The sequence below is a fragment of the Arachis duranensis genome, chromosome 1, assembly GCF_000817695.3.
Source record: "Arachis duranensis cultivar V14167 chromosome 1, aradu.V14167.gnm2.J7QH, whole genome shotgun sequence".
NCBI lineage: Eukaryota > Viridiplantae > Streptophyta > Magnoliopsida > Fabales > Fabaceae > Arachis > Arachis duranensis.
In genome coordinates, this window is record NC_029772.3 from 48,880,239 (window position 1) to 48,899,899 (window position 19,661).

At 39.2% G+C, this 19,661-nt stretch overlaps 1 pseudogene; it reads left to right on the plus strand.

Moving 5' to 3' along the window:
• Positions 1-2,669: 2,669 nt before the first annotated feature.
• On the plus strand, positions 2,670-14,750 carry LOC107488875 (ATP synthase subunit b', chloroplastic-like; annotated as a pseudogene).
• The last annotated feature ends 4,911 nt before the right edge of the window (positions 14,751-19,661 follow it).

Below are 19,661 nucleotides of genomic sequence, written 5' to 3' on the forward strand. Positions count from 1 at the left end.
AAGCGGAATTGAATAGAAAATAGTAGTAATTGCATTGAAACTCGAGGTACAGCAGAGCTCCACACCCTTAATCTATGGTGTATAGAAACTCCACCGTTGAAAATACATAAGTGATGAAGGTCTAGGCATGGCTGAATGGCCAGCCCCCAGACGTGATCAAAAGATCAAAATAATACAATCAAAGACTAGACTATCAAAGACGTGTAAAAAGTTTTATTTATACTAAACTAGCTACTAGGGTTTACAAAAGTAAGTAATTGATGCATAAATCCACTTCCAGGGCCCACTTGATGTATATTTGGGCTGAGCTTGATCTTTACACGAGCTGAGGCTTATCTTGGAGTTGAACGCCAAGTTGTAACGTGTTTTTGGCGTTCAACTCTGGTTCGTGACGTGTTTCTGGCGTTTGACTCCAGAATGCAGCATGGAACTGGCATTGAGTGCCAGTTTATGTCATCTAATCACGAATATAGTATGAACTATTTATATTTCTGGAAAGCTCTGGATGTCTACTTTCCAACGCAGTTGAGAGCGTGCCATTTGAAGTTCTGTAGCTCCAGAAAATCCATTTCGAGTGCAGGGAGGTCATAATCCAATAGCATCAGCAGTCCTTTGTCAGCCTTTTATCAGAGTTTTGCTCAGGTCCCTCAATTTCAGCCAGAAATTACCTGAAATCATAGAAAAACACAAAAACTCATAGTAAAGTCCAGAAATGTGAATTTAGCATAAAAACTAATGAAAACATCCTTAAAAGTAACTTGATCCTACTAAAAACTACCTTAAAACAATGCCAAAAAGCGTATAAATTATCCGCTCATCAGACCCCCTATAGGGTTGTCCCTGTACCAGTTAGTATATAGTAAGGCCTCTCACTTGCCAGTGGAGTTGGAGCACAGAGCATATTGGGCAATACAGCTCCTGAACTTTGATGCCAAGGCTGCAGAAGAAAAGAGGCTGCTCTAACTAAATAAGCTTGATGAGTTACGAGCATCTGCTTATGACAATGCCAAGCTCTATAAAGAGAAGACCAAGATGTGGCATGACAAGAAGATAGCCACAAGAGCTTTTGAGCCAGGCCAGCAAGTTTTATCGTTCAATTCAAGGCTCTAGCTCTTTCCCGGGAAGCTGAAGTCATGTTGGTTCAGACCTTTTGTGGTAAGCAAAGTATCACCGTATGGTCACGTGGAACTTTAGGAATAGAATTCTGATAAACTATTCTTAGTCAATGGCCAGAGGTTGAAGTATTATCTTAGAGGCGAGATCGATCGCTAAAGGTCCACTCATCTACTAACTTAGCAAAACTGACCATCAAGTTAGTGATGGTAAAGAAGCACTTGTTGGGAGGCAACCTAACCATAATATCCCTTGATTTCATGCTCAGTTTACTTTTCTTTTTATTTATATTTATCTTTTGATGATAATTCTGTAGTTTTCCTTTGTTTTATATGTGTTTTGTTCATGCAGAGTGATTAAAATAGGAACAGGTGCACTCAGAAGGAATTTCAGACACCCTAGAGGAGTTAGATTCAAGCAGAGTGGCGCCAAACTTAGCCAGCCCAAGTTTGGCACCACATACGAAGCGAATTGGAGCCATTTTTCCCTGGAGAGGTAGTGCCAAACTTGGAAATTCCAAGTTTGGCACCAGGTGTGACATAATTTTGAGGAATTTCTCTTGGAGGGGTGGCGCCAAACTTGGGATTTCCATGTTTGGCGCCAGGTGATGCACACAAGATGGAGGATTTTACTGGAGGGGTGGTGCCAAACTTAGGTTTCTGGAGTTTGGCGCTACCAATAAGAAAGAAAGTGCCAATTTTTACTGTTAGGGTGGCGCCAAACTTGGTCCCCCTGGCGTTTGGTGCCACCACTGGCCAAAAAAAGATTCAAGGGTGGTGCCAAACTAGCAAAACTAGTTTGGTGCCAAGAGAAGGAAATTGTTGCTGGGCATGCAGCTCCAAACGCCAGGTTTTCCAAGTTTGGCGCCAGCAAAGTTTTTTTAGACCTCTTTGTCCAAATCTTTTCAATTGTGAAACTGAATCTCTTAGATTCATTCAACCCCCACCTTGACAAGTTTTCCTTCCCCAAATCTTCTCCCCAATCCCATCCACACCCTCTTTTTCTGTTCCCAATACCCCCACCCTTTGAACGAATCTTCACCCACTAACCCCATCCCCACACTCTATTCCCCAACCCTCCTCGCTCTATTTTATTTTGCTCGAGGACGAGTAAAGCTTCAAGTTTGGTATTGTCGCTTTGTTTGTTTATTCTCATGGCACTAAAGACCACTGAGACCTCAAGAAAGAGGAAAGGAAAAGAACAGGCCACCGATTCTTATGATTCAAGGAGATTTTGCTATAAATTACATAAGGAGCATTTTTTTGAGGTCACTTTCAAGAGGTTTGTGATTCTGGAAGCGAAATTTGCACTTCAACCGAATGAGTATCTGAAAATCCAGTTCCAAATTCAAAAGCGAGGGTGTCAATTTCTGTACAATCAGCACACTGAGGTCGGACAATTGATGGTTCAAGAATTTTATGGCAACCTTTGTGTCACATACAAAGATGTCACTGGAGTCAATGACAAGAACCACCAAAGCTTTGTGAGAGAAAAAAATCCTTGACTTCAGCCTAAGGAATATTCGACAAACCTTCCGATTGCCACTCATTGATCACATGGAAGAAGATTCCTACAGCAAGAGGGTAAACCGAGATCAGCAATTAGATCAAGTGCTCGCTAATATATGTATTCCAGGGGCCAAGTGGAGAATAGGTTTGGAAGGGAGACCGTACCAACTTAAGAGCAGTGACCTTCTTGCTTTGGCTAGGGGATGGCTTGACTTCATCCGGAGGTGTCTCATGCCCACTAGTAACCAGTCCAAATGCATTGTGGACTGGGCCACTATGATTCACTACATTATGAAGGGAGAGAAGGTGGAGGTAGAGGACATCATTGGACAACAAATCTATAGCATTGCCTCCAACTCCTCTAAGCATGATAGGCTGGGCTTCCCACATCTCATTTACCACCTATGTGACATTGCTAGGGTGAAGGTAGATCACGATTTCCCTATTCCAGTTTAGAGTCCTATCACTAAGAAGAATATGAAATAGGTCAGGGAATACTAGAAGATTCACAGAGGAGAGCAAGCCAAAGAAAAGGCTCAGCAAGACCAGCCTCCCTTGCCTCGGGGACAATTTTTTCCACCTCAGGAGTACTGGCAGCAGCTCACATCCTCTCTTGAGCAGATGAGGATGACACAGGATAGCTGCTAGGAGCAACTTACTTCCTCCTTTGATCAAATGAGGGCAACATAGGATATTCAGAATACTCTTCTCCATCAGTTGCCAACAAAGCAAGAAACTCAACCCCATGAGCTTGTTCAGCTAAGACATGACTTTGGGCTCTTGAGAGGACCATATGGACCACAACCTAAGCAGAGAGACCCCCACCGTGGCGACTGAGGTGGTTTAGTCCCTTTTTCACTTCCTATTTTCTTTTTGTTCCTATTATGTTATATTCCTATTTTCTGTTGCTTTGTTTATTTTGTTGCATAATCTTTAGTATTTTCAATTCCTAGATTTTAGTTTAATTCTATTATTTGTTTTTAAATTGAAAAACAATGTCTCATATACCGCTCAGTGAGCTTGAATCTAAAAAGAAAAAAAAAGAAGCGATGTATTGCATGAGAAATTGAGTTTATTTTTAAGAGTAGTTTTATTTGCTTAAATGTAGTAGTGTTACTTGTGACTTTGAATGAATGATATGAATAGTGCATATTTGAATTTAAAACAAAGGATGTTGATGCATGAGGAACAAGAATTTAGGGAACTATTATAAATTCTCCAAATTAAATAAGAAATTAATCCTTGAAGCAAAAGAAACAGCAAAAAGAAAAAGAGAATAAAAGGTAAGGTCCAAAGCTTTGAACATCAATGGCTAGGAAGGTCAAGTATGATTAAAACCTCAAAAGAGTTATTTTCCTAGCCATATGCTTATGGTGTGAATGTGTCAAGTAATCCTTGAGACAGAGCACTAAGAGTCGAGACCAAGTGTAAATGCAGAGTATGCCAAAGGCTTTAAGCACCACTATCTTGGAGCAATTAAAAGAGAAATCAGAACTCAAAAGAGTTTTCCAGTTAAGTGCTTGTGGCGTTTTCTGTGTCAAGTAAAGCTTGAGACAAAACATTTAAAGTCACGGCTAGGCTCAAGGTGCAAAGCACTAAAGAAAAGAAAATTGTTGTGTTCAAGGATTAATCCGATGTAAAAAGGCAAGAGAATTCATAATATTATCAGGATTCTAATTTCGAATGACATTAATATTCCTAAGATTCAAAGGATAGTGAGATGCCGAAACTATTCAGAGTTTCAGTGTTATTAACTCCACTTTGAGATAGATAGGAGATTAATTGAGCACTCAACTCTCATACAAATTCATATCTTAAGTTGATATTAGTTTTGATTGCTTGAGGACAAGCAACAATTCAAGTTTGGTGTTGTGATGCGTGAGCATCTTTTCTATCTTTTTCTAGTGAATTTGCATTCGAATTTGTTAAGTTTAATCAAGATTTAAGTATTTTTAAGCCACTATGAATGCTACTTTGAGTTGTGTGCAATTTGGTTTATTTCAGGTAGTATTCGGGTGGATTTGACAGAGTTTAGAAGGAAGAAATGGAGCCATTACAACCCCAAGAGTGGCAATCTCCAAGTTTGGTGCCAAGATCATCACAAGCTCCCCATTCACGCTGGCATGGTGGAGCCAAAATTAGGATCTCCAAGTTTGATGCCAAGATCAAGATAAAGCAATAAGCACACGCGGGCCATGTTTGGCACCAGCTTTAGGATTTTGTGGTGGTCCCCACGTCTCCACGAGCTAGCAATGAGATCTTCAAGGACTTTTTGATTAAAACTTTATATTATTTACTATAGAAAAAGATATTATTTAGCTTTAGACAATATATTTTACATTAATTAGGTTAGATATAAAAAGGAAAAAAATTTAGCCCTTCGGGCTCTCTTCTCTCTTATGCACCACATTCTACACTTTACACTTTGAAACCCTTGTTTTCTCTCTGAGCCATCAGTAACTAAACCTCCACTATTAAGGTTAAAAACTCTATTTATTCTATAGACTAATACTGTTACTCTTCTATTTTAATTAATGTATTGATTTCAATTTCAAGGATTTGTTTTCATTCTTCATCTTAAGGATTTGGGTAGATCGGAAGAATAACCCTCATTCTAATTGTGTTCTTGCTAAATCTTGGAAAAGTAATTTACTTGAACAACAGTTTGAAAATAATTTCTCCTAAATAACTAATTATCTATACTTAATGGGATACGTGACATATAATCCTCTTATATTTGGGTAATTAGAGTTTTTGTGGTTGATAAAGTAGAATTGGACTTAAACCTCTAATTAAAATTAGTTGACCAAGGAATTGGTGATTAACTAGGTTATAGGAGACTAAATTACTAAGGAATTCGGGTTTAGTCAAATATAGTTTGCCATGAATTAAATCTTGCATGATTAAAGTAGTTGGTAAGAAATAGAAATTCGGAAAATAAACAACTCTGAAACCTTAACTGTCTCTCATATAATCTTCACAACCCGTTTACTACTTGCTTTCTAATTCTTTGAATTTACTGTTTAATGCAATTAAACCCTCAAAACATCATTTTCTACTTGTCTAACTAAACAAATCACTCATCTGAGGTATTACTTGGTACGATCCGATGCACTTGCCGATTAGTTTGTGGATTCTGAATTTTGCACTACGAACCTAGAGGATAGATGGGTGGAAAGAAGTAGCTATCATTATAATGGGATTTCACTATTTCTTTCCTTTGTCTATCCTTCACTCCCCACGGTCCTCCGACCTACCGTAAGTGTAGGTGAGGGACTAAACGTCAGTTTGGTCACGATCATCATCCCTACTAGGACTCTTCCTATGGTCTTCTAACCTCTTCATGGGAGATCAGGTTCGTAACAGGCTTGGATGAGAGTCCTGGCTGTGTTTAGGATGATAACGGTCTCTTGCTGCCAGTTCCCTCTCCAAGTTTTGCACTCTGTGTCTGAGCTCTTTCATAATCCGAGAGCTATCACTCCTAATACAACCAAACGGGTGTTTCTGAGGAGACCGGATGTGGGTGGTGCCCTGGCGAGACGGGGACCTCGGACGTTCCTGTGAGGTCCCCAAACTCACCTTGCTCCGTAGGCGGGCTCCTTCCCTCACCTGTACCTCTTCTGTACGAGAGATGAGCTTCATAATTGGGTCAGGTTCCCACAGACGATGCCAATATTCAGTTTCTCATTGGAGTAATGGATCGGATAGACGTCGGGTCAAGAGGGTGTTTCTGGACCTGGCAGCGAGCTTTATGGAGAGGTGTTATTCCGATCGTCTGTGGGTCGGCAGGTGGGGCCACCTGCAAGGACACTCTGATGCTAAAGTATGCATCCGTACGATGAGACAACTAATTAGGGTAGAATTAACTTACCTCTAGGGAGGGGTAGGTCCCTTCCCATTTATACCTTGTACCCAGTTGGACCCTTTGACTTGGGCCCGTTCGTTTGGAAGCTTCTGCCAGCTATCCAGGTCTTCATCCAGGAGAGAAATGATGTACGGGTCATCTTCTTGTGCGGGTTGAGGCCCTTTCGGGTCAGCAGTCCACATGTTGGACCTCTAGCCCTTATTGGGCTACGCCGGAATAGCTATATTCCAAGAGTAATACATAAAGGAAAACAAAGACGAATTTTCATAAAATTTATACAATGCATGCGTAATTGAAATCTTCAATTACTTATGGACAATCCCGCATTGATAATTCATAATCATATATGATTTCATAGAGTAAATAATTATTTTTTATCGTAAAAGATTCAGACGCTGACAAAATTGATCATGAAAAATGAAACTAAAGTTATACCCATACAAGATAAGTTTTATTCGACAAAAATGACCAATAATTAAAGCTTTTTTTCATAATTTCATAAATATCCCTTTCCTTTCTTTTTCATTCCCTAACCTTAACCTTAACAATTTAACCACCCCTCCCTCCTCTACCTTCTATCCCTCCACCATTCTCTGCTACCACAATCTCTTCTGCCGTCACCATCCCCTTCACTCTCCTCACCCTTCCTTTTCCTTCAACTATCACCAACTCCAAAAGCACTACCACTCCATTTTCTTCTCCACCCCAACTACCTCTCACCACCTCCCCCTCCGCCCTCGTCTCCTCTTTATACTGGCAGCCACATCGCTGGCACTCGTGCCTCCGTCACTCACGAAGGAGATCGAGAAGGCAACACTCTTTGACTTCATTCTGATCCTTCCAATCATCATGGTTGAGTTCTTGCTCCTCATGGTGGCACTAGAAAAGGTGTACTTTACTCCTCTAAAAAAAATTCATGGATGAGAGAGATGCAGCCATTAGGGAGAGGCTGAGCAGCGTGAATGACACATTAGAGGAGGTGAAGCAGCTGGAAGAGCAGGTCATGACCATGATGAAGGTAGCAAGGGCGAAGATATCGGTGGAAACGTTGAATCAGATGAAGAAGGAGACACAAGCTGAGGTAGAGTTGAAGATTGCAGAAGGGAGGAAAAAGGTGGAGGTTGAGCTTCAAGAGGCTCTGGCTAATTTGGAAAAGCAGAAGGAAGAAACCATAAAATCTCTTGATTCTCATATAACTATTCTTAGCCAAGAATTGTTAAGAAGATTCTTCCTTCGGTTTGATTAAGCTTTCTCTTTTGATTCAATGTACTCATAAGAAGAGTTGAAAATATTGTAACTTTTTCCTATTTGAGATTTGTGTATGTAATAATATGTCAAAAAAAGATTGGGTTATCTGTTTAGTGTAAGAAGTAAGAACGGAAGTCTCCTTGTGGATCATCTCATTATAGATTGAGGGTCTTGAATTACATTTTTTAATTTTTGGATAAAAATTTATTATTGCATACAATTCTAAGAGAGGGTGAAGATGGTGGAGGGGATGGTGACGGTGGAAGGGATTATGGTGGCAGAGAAAGATGGAAGGTAGGGTTAAGATTAGAGAAGGAAAAAGAAAGGAGAGGGGTATTTATGAAATTATGAACAAAAATTTAATAATGAGTAAAGTATCGTTTTTGTCCCCAACGTTTGGGGTAAGCCCCAAAGTTGTCCCTAACGTTTCAATCGTCTTATTTAAGTCCCTAACTTTTCAAAATTGACTCAATGTTATCCTGCCGTTAGGGATCCGTTAACAGAATTGACGACGGGACAAAATTGAGACGATTTTAAAACGTTAGGGATTTAAATAGGACGAAAACGTTGGGACAAAAACGATACATAGAAATAATTTTAATTTTATCCTTCAATAATATTAATTTTTTACTATACATAGTATTCAATTAGTTTTTTAATCACATCTAAGTAAATTACACTTAATCATATTACTTTCACCCTAAATAAATTAATTTCTTTATTTTAATCTTAAAGATTTTTTGTTATCATGAAATGTTTGTAGAATGGCTAGAATATAAACTTACAGAAAAGAAAAAAATAATATATATACAATAAAATATAAATTATACATTTTGTCTCTAATGTATCAAAATTCTTTAAAATTATAAAAAAATAAATTTATTTAAAATGAAAGTAATGTAATTAAGTATAATTTACTTAGATGTAATTAAAAGATTGATATTATTAAAAGATAAAATTAAATTAAAATTTATTTTTATGTATCGTTTTTGTTCCCAACATTTTCGTCCTATTTAAGTTCCTAACGTTTCAAAATCGTCTCAATTTTGTCCCACCGTCAATTCTGTTAACGGATCCCTAACGGCAGGACAACATTGAGTCAATTTTGAAACGTTAGGGACTTAAATAGGACGATTGAAATGTTAGGGACAACTTTAAGACTTACCCTAAACGTTAGGGATAAAAACGATACTTTACTCTTTAATAATTTATCATTTTTATTGAATAAAACTTATCTTGTATAAGTATAATTTTAGTTTCAACTTTTTATGATAATTTTTATCAGTGTCTGAATTTTTCATTTGTCAAAAAATTACTGTTATTTCAAACAACATGCTATGTATACATCAAAAATATATAATAACTTTTTTCATATATTACTTTTATATTTTAAACTCATAATATTTTGACATCAAATATGTTGATGTAGCACATTTTGGTATTAGTTTTTATGAGTTTCTCTTTTAAATATTATTTATGAAAAATATTATATATTGATTATAAAATTTGTTCATAATTAATAATTAATTATAGTAAAATTTTTCAATAATTTCAATATTTTTAACCATAACTTTTTAATAATTTTGTCAATTCTCTTTTAAATCCATATACAGTTGAACATTATATATTTATAGTTCATGAGTAAATGTGTAAATATTCAAGATTCAAAATCTTTTGTTTAGTTTTTAATTTGTTTTTTTTTCTTTACTTATTTCATATAATAATAATTTATTTTTTGGTTTTTCTAATCGAAGTTAATCTTTTTAAAGTAGAAACGAGAATTCATCATTTGTTATTATTAATTCACCCATGTTTTCATTTCTTTAATTATATAATGATTATTCTTAAATTTGATTTTTTATTTTTCATTTGGTCTTCGAATGTGCTTGTATTTTGTTATAGCCACTCTATGTTTTATTGTTTGAAAATATTTGTATTCAAGCATATTCAAATTTATTCAAATATTATATCTCTCTGTACGATAAGAATTAATGTATTTGTTTGATTTTTAATTAGATTTGAGTATAAATACCTTCTCTAAAGAGATATATACATTTATAAATAAACTTGTATGTTTTTTAAGGTGCATGCGATTCGCAAGTTCAAAATATTAACTACGATATGAACTGTTACGTATGTAACCTGAACTTAATGGATTGGGCTTGTAAGGTTGGTCCAAATGTCAAGATGTGATGGTCTTCAATTTGGTTTATGTTTGTGAGCCGCCGTCCGACTTGAGTGTATGAAAGAATGGGGTGGTACCTGCAAAGACACTCTGATGCCTAAGTCAGCAAAGGATTTTAGCAGGTTTAGAGAATATTAGAACTTGGAGATACCTGAGAGGTGTCAGGGTATTTATAGTGGTGAACTAATAACCACAGTTGGAGTAGTTTCACCTTTTCAGGTGGATAACCATCTCTTTATCTTAGGAAAGTTGAGATAGGTCTCCTGAAAGTGGGTTGAGAGATTTTAGGGGCAGTTACTTATTTGAATAAGGGTGATCTGCCAGCTAATCTTCGATCCCGACTTCCTTAAAGTGGAGTGCGTGTCGAACCCGACCTCTTCTAAGGAGGCCGGTGAGTAGCGAACGCCAATCTTTAGATTGGCCTTTTTGGCTCATTTGGACTTGGGCCCTAATGTTGGGTCAGGGTATGAACAATGCCCCTACTTGAATCCAATTTCTTTTAGGTATGAGTTGGATTCGAGTATTTGATCTCGGGCTTGTAGCCGATGTGAAGTGAGAACCGACGTGATTTTAAAAATTTTCAACAGTTGCATCTAATCAAACGTCGCATCTATTAGGGGTTTCGTATTTACACGTGGGGAGCAGTTACATTGGTAACGGCGCGTATCTTTAATGATAGCCTCGTTTTACTATTTTTCCCCTGGCGTATTTATAAATACTTTTCCGTCTCTTTCTTCTGTTTTTTTCATTTTCTGAAATCTCTTACCCAGAATCCTCATTTTCTCAAGGAGAAAGCTTTTTCTCTTCCTTCTTGGAGTGCTTCACTGTTGTTCCTGCTTGCTTTTACCTCCATATACAAAGGTTAGCCTTCTCTTCTTCATTATTGAATGCTCTACTTTGTATTTTTAGAGGAGTTTTGGCGTGTTCATAGCGAGTCTATCCGTAAGCCTAGTGATTCTATTTTATTGTGGGGCTTGCTTTGATCCTTTAGGGTCACTGTGTTTGATCTCCTTTTCGTTTTTCTTTGTAGGTCTCGTTGTCTTTTTACCTACTTCTTTTTACTGCAAAAGATGTCTTCTCTCGAGTTTCTTTCGCAATGGGTGGATGCTACTATTCTTGGGGAAGAACCCCTAGTGGATACCAACTATCTCTCCAAACTTCGTGTTCTTCATAGGATTTGCCTTTTAGAGGAGGATGAGCTTAAGTATGAGTTGTTGGCCCCGGGTCCCGAAGACCGGGTTTGTTTTGGGAGGGCTACCGATACTGACCCTCATTTCTTTTTTATGTATGAGAGTCTTTTCACCCGTCTGGGTTTTTTTTTTTATCTTTTTCTGACTTTGAGATAGAGGTTTTGAACCATTGCCGAGTTGCTCCCACTCAGCTCCACCCCAATTCTTGGGGTTTTATGAAAATTTACCAGCTTGTTAGTCGAGAGTTGGGCTTCCCGACCTCTTTGAAGATCTTTTTCTATCTCTTTCATATGACCAAGCCTTTTAGTGGGCAAAATAATAAGCAATAGTTGATTTCTTTCCGGGCCATTCAAGGTCAGAAAGTTTTCTCCATTTTTGATAAATCTTTTCATGATTTCTAAATCTTTTTCTTTAAAGTTCAAGCCGTAGAGGGTCACCATCCCTTTTTTCTGTACAAAAATTCTTCTCCCCGCTTTCCTCTATACTGGTTAGAGGCTTCTCCTATGGAAAAGTATGGTCTGGATGACTTAGATGAGGTTGAGGAGGCTGTTGTAGGATTCTTCTGAGAAGTTTGGGGAAGGGCCCCTAATCTGGACACCAAGAAGTTTCATCAAGGGTCTTCGAGTTTTGTGCGGATCCAATTAGGTAGCTTTGTTGTCGATTTAGATACCCTGCCAACTTGTAATCCTCCGATTTGCTATTTCCTACTTTTTCTGATTTGTAGACTAATTCTTTGTTTTCTCCTTTTTTAGAAATGGTGGAGAAAGGTTCTAACTCTTCTCGTCCCATTTTAATAACTTCTGATCCTGCCTCTTCTCTTTCTCCCCCCATCCAAACTCCTCCTGAACCCGAGAAGAAGAAGCGCAAGACTTCAGAGTCTGACTCTTCTTTTTCTGAGGAAGCTAATTTTGATGGCCCTAAGTTTGTTCGAAATCACATCTATCCTCATACACGAATTAATATGGATGTTGCTTCCGTTCAAAACCATCTCAATATCTTAGTTCAGGAGAGTGTTCAGGCGGCTGGAGTATGCAAGAAGCTCCTTGATATTTTGGAAAAAACTCCCCTGAGCTCATTGGGCTCAACCCAAAAGGTTGAGGAGTTGGAAGGGAGGATTTTCCTTTATTAGGAGGAGGAGAAGAAGCTTAAGGAAGAGGTTGTTGTGCTGCAGGGGGAGAGGACCCGACTCTAGGAGAGGGAGAAGAGGTTGATGGGCCAGTGTGCCATGGCGGAGGGTCTGAAGGAGAAGGCGGAGCAAAATTATGTGAGGGTCTTTACTGAGAACATCAATCTCCATTGGGAGTTGGAGAAAGGTCGGGAGGCTTATCAAAAGTTAGAGGACTCCATGGCGGAGAGCTCGGAAGAGTCCTGGAGAATTTTTAAAGAGCAAGTCGGAGTGATTGCTCCTGGCCTGGATCTCTCCGCTCTTGATCCTGATAAGATTGTTGTGAACGCGGCTATCGTTTCTCCTCCCCGACCCGAGACAGACTCTGAGCTGAAGACTCGTGGCCAAAGAATTGTGAGTCTCCTCCTCATGAGGAACAACTGGAGGGGTCTCAGCCGACGTCTTTGGATGTTCCGACCCTTGCTGCCGAAGAGACTACTCCGTCCTCCCCTGCTGCTGATCCAACTTTTCTCCCTTCGGGTGACTCTTAATTTTTCTTCTTTTAATTGAATTGAGCTATTTGGAGCCCGACTTATGGGCCCCTTGTAGAACAATTTTTTCTTTTGTCGTTTTTATGATGGTTTGTTATTGACTTTTCTGGCCTGTTATGGCCGTTAACTAAAAAGTTACTTCATTAATCTGCCCTTTTTGGATAAGGGCTTTTAAGAAATATCCTGTGTGCGTATGCTTTTGCCATATTCTTTTGCTAGATTTCTTATAGAAAACCTCTATTATCTTTTTTTTCTGAAAAAACCTTTTATCCTGCAGGCTGTATTTTGTCTAAGTTTTTGGATATTTCAAAGACTTGAGACAGTTCCTGCCTTTTTTGAAGTTTTTTCCTTTTGATCTCTTTTTGGTATTCCTTATGAATTCAAATTTTTCTTAGAAGAATTGTTCATAACTTACGTTATTTTTGCGATACATTTTAATTCTTCTCGGTTTTTCTGACTTATTGGTCGTGATATTTTTGAGTTATCATGATCTGCTTGTATAACCTCTTTACGCCGACTTGTATCTCGTCGTTTTATCCTGACGACCACTTAGGTCGGTCATGGGATTTTCACGTTTTGTCGAGCTTAAGTTCGGCGCGTTTTGTAGAAAAATGATAGTAATTTAAATGGAATTTACAAAGAGATGTAGAAAAAAGATCTTTATTTATTCACAAAGGTACTTTTTGCTACTAAGGGGTTGAAAATTGTTGCCCCTTAGCCTCCACTTTGATGCCTTGTTAAAATTTCCTTCAGGAAAACCCTTCTTTTTGGGAAAAAAACCATGAAGTTGGGAAAAAGGTTACATCAGGGAGTGGAGTTCGCTTTTAACTATAGTACCTTTTCATATTACAAGCATGCCACGACCTAGGTAATTCAATGCCGTTCAAGTCGGTAACCTTGTAGTAGCCTTTTCCTAGGACCTCATTAATTTTGTATGGCCCTTTCCAGTTGGCAGCAAGCTTTCCATCCCCAGAGTTGTTAACTCCAATGCCATTTCTGATCAAGACCAAGTCGTCCGGGGCGAAGCTTCTTCGAATGACTTTTTTGTTGTATCTGTTTGTCATCCTTTGCTTTAACATTGCTTCTCTTAACTGGGCTTGTTCTCGAACTTCGGGGAGTAGTTCGAGTTCTTCTTTGTGCCCCTGTATATTTCCAACCTCGTCGTAGAAGCTTACCTTTGGACTTTGCTCATTGATTTCAACTGGTATCATGGCTTCTACGCTATAAGCAAGTCGGAAGGGTGTTTCTCCTATGGCAGACTAAGGTGTGGTCCAAGCCCATAGTACTTGAGGGAGCTCCTCAGCCCATGCTTCCTTTGCATCTTGCAACCTTTTCTTCACCCTGCCAGTATAACTTTGTTGGCTGCCTCGACTTGTCCATTTGCTTGTGGGTGTTCTACCGAGATGAACTAATGCTTGATCTTCATACTGGCTACTAGGTTCCTAAAGGTAGAATCGGTGAACTGAGTGCCATTATCCATCGTGATGGAGTGAGGTAGCCCATACCTTGTGATAATGTTCTTGTAGAGGAATTTTTTACTTCTCTGGGTGGTGATGGTGGCCAATTATTCTGCTTCGATCCACTTCGTGAAGTAGTCTGCCCCCACTATTAGGTATTTTACTTGTCCAAGCGCTTGAGGAAAGGGTCCTAACAGGTCCAATCCCCATTTTGCAAAAGGCCATGGAGAAGTTATGCTTATGAGCTCTTCGGGGGGAGTGACGTGGAAGTTTGCATGCATTTGGCATGGTTGAGACCTCTTTACGAACTCAGTGGCATCTCTTTGCAAGGTGGGCCAGTAGAACCCGGCTCGTATGACTTTCCTAGTCAGAGACCTTGCTCCGAAATGATTTTCGCAGATACCATTATGGATTTCTTCCAAGACTTCTGTCGTCCTTGAGGTCGGGACACACTTCTATAATGGTGTTGAGATCCCCCTTATATAAAGGATATTTTTCAACAAAGTACTTCCCTCAAGATCTTCTTAGGCTCTTTTTCCTCTTTGGGTAGGATGTCGAATTTTATATATTCGATTAGTGGGTTCATCCATTTGAGGTCCAATCCAGATACTTCAAGGACATCTTGTCTGCCCTCTATTTTTGTAACTGAGGGTTCTTGGAGAGTTTCTTGGATTAGGCTTCTATTATTCCCTCCTGGCTTGGTACTAGCTAGCTTGGAGAGGGCATCTGCTCTGTTGTTGAGATTCCGAGTTATGTGTTTAACCTCGGTCTCAGTAAATCGTCCAAGGTACTCCAAGGTTTTATCTAAGTACCTCTTCATGTTGGGGTCTTTAGCCTGATACTCTCTGTTTAGTTAGGAGGTCACCACCTGAGAGTTGCTGAACACGACTACTTTGGTCGCACCGACTTCTTCTACCAGCTTTAATCCTGCAATCAAGGCTTCATATTCTACCTGATTGTTAGAAGCTGGAAATTCAAATTTGAGGGAGACTTCCACTTGATTTCCCTCTTGGTTGACTAGTATTATGCCTGCACCGCTTCCAACTTTGTTGGAGGATCTATCCACGTATAGCTCCCATGCTGTGGAGGCTTCCTCTTGATCTCCTGCATATTCTGCCACGAAGTCGGTGAGGCATTGGGCTTTGATTTCTGTCCAAGTTTCGTACTTGAGGTCGAACTTTGATAGCTCTATGGCCCATTGAGCCATTCTTTCCGTAATATCGGTTTTCTAAAGGATTCGCTTCATGGGCTGGTTCGTTCAAACTCTTATTGTGTGCACTTGAAAGTAAGGCCGTAACCTTCGAGAGGCTACAATCAAGGCATACATAAACTTTTCATGTTTTTGATACCTTAACCAGGGCCTTGTAGGACTTTACTGGTGAAGTACACAAGATGCTGTCCGACCTCGTCTTCCTGTATTAGAGCTGATGCTACAACTTTGTCGGCTACAGACAAATACAAGACGAGTTCTTCCCTAACTTTAGGTCGGGTCAGAATGGGAGGTTGGCTTAAAAATCTTTTGAATTCCTTGAATGGTTCTTCGCACTCCGGAGTCCATTCGAACTGTCATCCTTTTCTTAGTAGAGAGAAGAGTGGTAAGGATCTTAATCCTGATCCCGCCAAGAACCTGGAGAGGGCGGCAAGTCGGCCATTTAACTGCTAGACCTCCTTTAAGCATGTCGGGCTTTTCATTTCTAGGACTGCTTTGCACTTGTTAGGGTTGGCTTCAATCCCCCTTTGTGTAAGCATAAATCCTAGAAATTTTCCTGCCTCCACTGCGAAGGTACATTTTGCAGGATTTAATCTCATCCCATGCATCCTAATGGTGTTGAAGACTTGCGAGAGGTCGGTTGAGAGGTTGGCCTCATCCTTGGTTTCCACTAGCATGTCGTCTACATAGACTTCTATTAAACTCCCAAGGTGAGGTGCAAACACCTTATCCATTAGCCTTTGATATGTGTCCCCTATATTTTTTAATCCAAAAAGTATGACCACATAGCAATAGTTGGCTTTTGGTGTGATTAAAGATGTCTTTTCTTAATCCGGCTTATACATCAGAATTTGGTTATATCCCGAGTACGCATCCATAAACGACAAGTACTGATATCCCGAGCTGGAGTCTACTAAGGTATCAATATTTGGAAGTGGATATGGGTCTTTAGGACATGCCTTATTCAGGTCAGTGTAATCGACGCACAGCATCCACTTGCCGTTTTGCTTTTTGACCAGCACCACATTTGCAAGCCATGCCAGATACTTGACTTCTTTGATGAAGCCGGCTTCTAGGAGGGCTTTTACTTGCTCTTCCACTTCTTGAGCTCGTTCAAGTCCGAGCTTCTGTCTTCTTTGCTGAACAGGTCGCGAATCGGGGTATATTGACAGTTTATGTGACATGAGTTCGGGATCTATCCATGGCATGTCGGAGGCTTTCCAGGCGAAGAGGTCGGAATTCTCTTGTAAGAGCCTTATAAGCTTCTGCTTCAAATCTTCTTTTAAGTTGGCTCCTACATTAGAGTTTCTTCCTTCCTCTTCTCCTACCTGTACCTCCTCAGTTTTTCCCCGGGTTGTGGTCGCAACTCTTCCTTAGCTCTGATCCCTCTAAGCTCAATTGTGTGCACTTCCTTATCCTTTCCTCTCAGGTTCAGGCTTTCATTGTAGCATTCTTGCTAATTTCTGGTCTCCCCTAATAATTGTTATTCCCTCTGGTGTTGGGAATTTCATGCAAAGGTGGGGGGTGGACACCACTGCTCCGAGCCGATTTAGGGTAGTTTTGCCTATTAGGGCATTGTAGGTTGAACCCACATCGACGACTATGAAGTCGATACTCAGAGTTTTGGATTTTTCCCTTTTCCAAAAGTTGTGTGTAGGGGTATAAATTCTAGTGGTTTTATTGGTGCATCCCTCATCCCATACAGGGTGTCAAGGTAAGCTCTTAACTCCTTTTCCTCCAATCCCAACTTATCAAATGCCGGTTTGAACAAGATGTCGGCTGAGCTTTCCTGATCCACCAGGGTTCTGTGAAGATGGGCATTGGCAAGGATCATGGTTATCACAACTGGATCATCATGTCTAGGAATGATGCCTTGCCCATCTTCTTTAGTAAAAGAGATGGTTAGGAGGTCAGGAACTTCACCCCGACCTGGTAGACTTCCTTCAGGTGCCTCTTGCGAGATGACTTTGTGAGGCCGCCTCCACCGAATCCTCCCGAGATTATATGTATATGTCTTTCTGGGTTCTACGGTGGTGGGTGATGCGTGAGCATCTTGTCTATCTTTTTCTAGTGAATTTGCACTTAAATTGTTGAGTTTAATTAAGAATTAATTATATTTTAGCCACTATGGATGCTATTTTGAGTCTTGGGAAATTTTATCTATTTCAGGTAGCATTCGGTGGAATTTGACGGAGTTTCTGCAGCACAAGAATCAAAGGAGATTGCTGCGAGGAACGACGCGCATGCGTGCCTGACGCGTGCGCGTGATCAGGGAGTATCCATGGCAACGCGTACGCGTGACTGACGCGTACGCGTGATTTGAGGATTTGCTCAACGATGCGTCCGCATGACCGACGCGTCCGCGTGACTTGTGAAGAAGACCAGTGACGCGTATGCGTGACTGACGCGTACGCGTGACGTGCGCGATCTGCAGAAATTACAAAAATCGCTGGCGTGGATTTTGGGCCACGTTTTGACCCAGTTTCCAGCCCAGAAAACACAGATTAGAAGCTGCAGAATGGACAAATCAAGTGGTCCCCACCCATCAGCTGAAGACTTGTTAATTAATTTGAATTTAAATTCAAATCTTATTTTTAGGAAAAGAAATTATTATTAGATAATTAGATTTTAAATTTATGAGGATTAGATATAATAGGAACTCTGTACATTTAGAAAAGGGAGTACACCTTTTTTTCCAGAACCCTTATTTTTCTTCTCTGAACCATGAGCAACTAATCCTCCATTGTTAAGGTTAGGAGCTCTGTCTATTTTCATGGATTGATTCGTTTGATCTTTTTAATTTAATTCATGTCTTGATTTATATTTCAATAATTATTTTCATTCTTTATTCTATGAACATTGGGTGGAATGGAAGTATGACCCATGTTCTAATTGAGTTCCCGTAAAACTTGGAAAAGCTCTTTACTTGAACAACAGATTGAAAACATATTATACTGAATTTTTAATTGTTTGTATTTAAAGGGGTACTTGACATATAATCCCCTTATTTGTGGAGAATTAGGATTCTTTTGGCATATAAACTAGAAATTGATCATCACCCTCTAATTGGAATTAATTGACCAAGGAATTGGCAATTAATGAATTTTAGAGGAGACTAGGAAGGTCTAAGGAATTAGGGTCTAGTCACATATAATTTTCCATGAAATTAAATCTTTCATGATTAAATTAATTAGTAATAAAAGTTAATCCGGAAATTAGATAACTCTGAAACCTTAACTGCTTTCTCAAAGAGTACTTTTTCATTTAATTTTATTATTTATTTAATTACTTTCAATTTTATTATCATGTCTCCTTTCTACTCCCTTCTCCCAACAATGAAGATGGTATGCATGTTGATAGAGTAGATTCCCAACTTGACGTGGGGGATGATTAAAAGGAGACACTTGAGTTGGAATGCTCAAGTGATTAGTTAAATTGGAAGTTGTTGGCTAATTCTCTATTTACTAACGGTAGTCCTTCCTAAGGGAGAGGATTAGGATTTGTGAATAAGAGTTAGCTCAATCACTTGACTTTCCTTTATTTAGTAAGGGTTAACTAAGTGAAAATAACAACCTTTTGATACTACACTTGAGAAAATTCCAACAAGGATAGAAATTAAGCTTGAAATTAAATTTGGTGTCCCCGTAGTAATTTTTCTCAAAAAAAAATTCAAAAAAATATTTTCAAAAAAATAATAATAAAAAAGTATGTTCTGTCTTCTTTGCTTTCCTATTTACCACATGGTGTGTTTAATCATTTTTGGTGTTTTGTGCTAAGAAAAAATAATGGAGAGAGATCACATGGGTTACTACTCACACCCGAGTAGTGATTCATATTATAGTGGATGGAGGAACTATCCAAATTTTGGTTGGTAAGGTCAAAACCAAAGAGACTTTAATGCTCCATGTTCCAACTATCAAAAGCCACCACCTCCATATTCATATCAAGAACAAGCATTTCTTTCTTATGCATATCAAGAGCCACCATCTCCTTATTCATCTCAAATACCATAAGATCTTGAGCTCCTCATGAATGAATTCCTACATGATATAAAGACGAGTGTCAAAAATGTAGAGTATTATGTGCAGACGATGATCAAGAACCAGGAAGGGGAACAAGCAAGTTCCTTCCCAAGAGATACAATGCAAGATCCTATGGAAGAAAGTGAGGAAACCAATCAAAGGAGTTTATACTCCAGTGAATTAGAGAACTTTCCACCCTCACATATG